We start from the raw sequence: 4,562 nt of genomic DNA on the forward strand, positions 1-4,562 counted from the left end.
CTTTTGTAGCCTACTTACAAAAGTCTTGACTAAAATAAAACCAAATGAATGAAAATAATGGCATTTTTAAAATATAAAGGAACATACCTCAAAAGTAAGTTATCATCATAATATAAACATCACATAAACTAGAATAAGAACTAGAGGTATAATAAGGATAAACTATGAAAGCAACATAGCAAACAAGAATAGAAAGGCATGAATTTCTGTATCAGACAACTTTTGCCTATGTTATAATAAAATATTATATTGATGTAATACAGTAAAGGTTTATTTCTCACTCCCACAAAGTCTCAGGAAAATTTCATACATCTGCAAACCATTAGTCATTCGTGTGCATAAAAAATACAGTCCCTTTCTCTCCTGTACCTCAATCAACTCAACAGGCCGTTTGATAGCCAAGTCAAGGAACAAATTTCCTGCATGGTGTCTCAGTACTTTAACAGTAGTCATGAAATATTCCACTTCTACTAATAGGCAATAGGTCAGATTTTGTCAAAAGGCATAAACCAACAGGTATTATAGAGAACATAATTGCTCAGTGAGCATTAAATACTTCTGTCACAGTAACTAAACAAATATTTCTAAAAATCATAATGAAAAATTGGACAATATTACAAAATAAAAAAAGTTATGAGCTTTAATTCATTTACATTGTAGGGGAGATAAAGTGAAAAGAAAATGTGTGTGTTGTCCAAAGACATATGTTATGTAGTTGAAATTATTTCTTTGCATGCATAACAAGTCTTTATTATAACAATTCATATAGTAATGTATGTAATATAGTAATATAGTAATACAGAGAATATTAGCATGATCTCTGCACAAGGATGACAAGCAAACTAAAGAAGCTATTTTTTTAAATACATCAAAGAAAATACCATTAAGCATTCTATGACATTGATTTTAATGGAGTATTCAGTGACTCACATGCATTGGCATAAAAAAATAAAAGCAGGATGCTGGAGAGATCTTATAGAGGGTAAGGATCTTGCCTTGCACACAGCAGACCTGGGTTTGATCCCTGGTACTCTATATGCTCTCCAAAGCCCCAACAGGAGAGTGCAGAGCCAGGAGTAAACCCTAAGCACATCCAGGTTTGGACAAAGAAAAGAGAGGAGAGAGAGTGGGAGGATAAACAAAAATAAGTAAATAGAATTTTTTTAATATTACACAGCTGACCAAGGATTAATAGTGACACTATGAAAATAACTCACAAAACTCAACTAGAAAACAAAGAACCAAATCCCCCCAAAATTGTGTGGGTAAGAGGTAAGGATTAACAGATGACCAAAAAGCACATTAAAAAATGATCATTGTTGAAATGAATAGAAACTTTCACAAAGAAGAAATCCAAATGGCTAAAAGGCAGATGAGAAAATGCTCCACATCATTAATCATCAGGGAGATGCAGATCAAAACAACAATGAGATATCATTTCACACCACAAGAACAAAAGCAACCGGTGCTGGCGTGGATGTGGCGAGAAAGGGACACTCCTTCTCTGCTGGTGGGAATGCCAACTGGTTCAGCCCTTTTGGAAAGCAATATGGATGATTCTCAAAAAATTAGAAATTGAGCTCCCATTTGACCCAGCAATACCACTCCTGGGAATATATCCCAGAGAGGCAAAAAAGTATAGTAGAAGTGACATCTGAACTTGTTTGTTCATTGCAGCACTCTTTACAATAGCCAGAATCTGGAAAAAAACCTGAGTGCCTGAGAACAGATGACTGGTTAAAGAAACTTTGGTACATTTACACAATGAAGTACTATGTAGCTGTTAGAAAAGATGAAGTCATGAAATTTACATACAAGTGGTACTACATGGAAAATATCATACTAAGCGAAATGAGTCAGAAAGAGAGGGATAGACATAGAAAGATTACATTCATCTGGGGAACATAAAGTAACAAAATAGGAGACTAACACCCAAGAATGGCTGAGATTAGTACCAGGAATTTTACTCCATGGCTTGGAGGCCAAGCACAGAGAATGGCTAGGGGAAAAGGGAGCTCAGATAGAGAATGGAGCATCAGATAAAGGGTGTTGGGAGGATCCTCCCAGGATGTGAGAAGCATGCTGAAAGTAGACTATAGACCAAACACGATTGTCACCCATTGCCTCTTTTGCAAACCACAACACCCAATAAGAGAGAGAGAACAAAAGGGAATGCCCTGCCGCAGAGGCAAGGTGGGATGGGGGTTGGGGGGTGGGAGGGATACTGGGATCCGTGGTGGTGGGAAATGGGCACTGGTAGAGAGATGGGTATTTGATGATTGTATAATCGAAACCCAAGCACAAAAATTTGTAAGTCTACAACTGTACCTCATGATGTCTCACTAATAAAAATTTAAAATAAATAAATAAAAAATGATCATTGAGTTCAAAGAAATGCAAATCAAAACAATGAGATATGTCATCTCGTGCCAGTGAAGATGGTGTGTAAGGAAAAGGCTAGGAACAAATACTGGTAGGACATGGAGAATACAGAATTTGCATCCACTGCTGGTGGGAATGTAAAATAATTCACCCTCAATAGAACAAAGTACAGAGACATTCTAAAATAACTGAGAATAGAGCTACCAAATGCTAAGGAGCATCAATTATACTCCTAAGTAGCTATTCAAATCACCAAAAAAAAAAATACTAATTTGTAAAGATATATGCACATCTATGTTCATTGTGGCCATTTATAGTTGCCAAAATCTGGAAACAGTCCTAATGTCTAATAATAGATAATTGGATTTTTAAAAAAAGATGTGGTGTGTGTGTGTGTGCATATATGTGTATACAAATGTGGCATGCACACACGTACAAACACACACAATGGACTACTACTGAATTGAGTTCCCCCTCACAGATGGTGTGCAAGAAAATAAGGCAAATGAATACAAAGGGCAATGGAAACAAACCCTTACATTCTTACTATAGAATTGGGATGGAGGGTAGAGATCCCTGAAAATGTCCAACTTACTACAGTGAAGGAATACTGGTACTATGTTTGGGGACATGGTGTGATAAAAATCTTACCCCTAAAGTGATGAACAACCGCACTCTTGTACATCACAAACTTACCAACACTAGTTGTCTTCAATCTTTTTTTTTCCTTTTTGGTCACAGCTGGCGATGCACTATGTTCGTGTAGTGAGAAGACACCATTAGGATACACTAGCACACGATAGGAACTAATGGAGATGTTACTGGAGCCCGCTTGAGCAAATCGATGAGAAATGTGATATCAAGTGATCAAGTGATCAATGAGGCCCATGGCAGGAATAAAAGATTCTGAGCTAGACAGCCTGATAAATATGGAGGGAGCAGTCTGTAAGACAGCAACAGTAAACAGCCCCCGGAATAGGAGCTGAGTGTTCACTTGTGGTTAATATCATGTTGACCCTACTTGGTGAGTCTCCCATCCCCAGTTATCCCCTGGATCTGCACTAAGGAATTACCCCTGGCAGTGCTCAGGGGACCTTATGGGATGCTGTGAATTGAACCCAGGTCGGCTGCGTGCAAGGCAAAAGCCCTAACTGCTGTGCTATTGCTCCAGCCCCAGTTGTTTTCAATCTTGATTATTGTGAATCTAACAAGTGTGACTGTGATGTGACATCTCATTATTATTTAAATTTCTCTACTATAATATTGAGCAATTTTTAGTGTCTGTTGGTCATCTGTATTCCTTCTTCGGAGAAGTATCTATTCACTTCTTTTGCCCATTTTTTTTCTGTGGAAGTTTCTTTAATTTGATATAGGACCATTTGTTAATTTTGCTTTTGCTTTCCTTGCAGTTAGAGTCAAAGCATTAGCTTAGTTGTGTGATCAGATTCTCAAAAGCTATGACCAAGATATTGACCAGGACTGTCTCATTTGAAATTCAGTGTCCTCTTTCACAGTTAGCTGATTGTTCAAAGAATTCAAGTTCTCACATTTGTAGAATCCATTGTGGGCTGCTTCTTCAAAGTTCAGTAGAGAGATTTCTGATTTCAGTCTATTAATTATAGAGTTTCATATAAAGTAACATAATCTTAATGTCCTCATATAATATAACCTATTCAAAGGAGTGTCTATCTTGTTACCTTCACAAGTGCTGCCCATGTCAAGGTATGTTTACAAAGAATGTATATATGTGTGTACATATTTACATATATATTAGGAGTAATAAATTTTTGGAATCATCTTAAAATCTGCCAAAGTACATATATAGAACATAAAAACAATAATTTTTAAATTTTCTTAACTTCCTATTTGAGACACCATGATTTACATGAGTTCATGAGTAGGGTTTTATGCATACAACATTCCAGTGCCAATACCTCTGCCAAAGTCTCTGCTTCCCTCCACTACTGTCCTTGGGTTCCCACCTATCCACCTTCCCACTTCAACCTACTCAACACTTCAGTAAACTTAGTTTTATAAAACAGATTTCCTGTTTTGTTGTCTTTGGAAATTTTCTATTCTCTTACTTTGTTTATTTATATCCCAGACATGTGAGAGATCATTCTGTACCTTTCCCCTGTCCTCTGACACTCAGCATAACACCCTCTAGTTTCATCTGTGTG

General features: G+C 36.9%; 1 pseudogene; it reads left to right on the forward strand.

Annotated features, from left to right (window-relative positions):
- The first annotated feature begins 764 nt into the window (after positions 1 to 764).
- Positions 765 to 861, forward strand: LOC130021264 (uncharacterized; annotated as a pseudogene).
- The last annotated feature ends 3,701 nt before the right edge of the window (positions 862 to 4,562 follow it).

The sequence above is a fragment of the Sorex fumeus genome, unplaced genomic scaffold (genome assembly GCF_029834395.1).
Source record: "Sorex fumeus unplaced genomic scaffold, SorFum_2.1 ptg000014l, whole genome shotgun sequence".
Lineage (NCBI taxonomy): Eukaryota > Metazoa > Chordata > Mammalia > Eulipotyphla > Soricidae > Sorex > Sorex fumeus.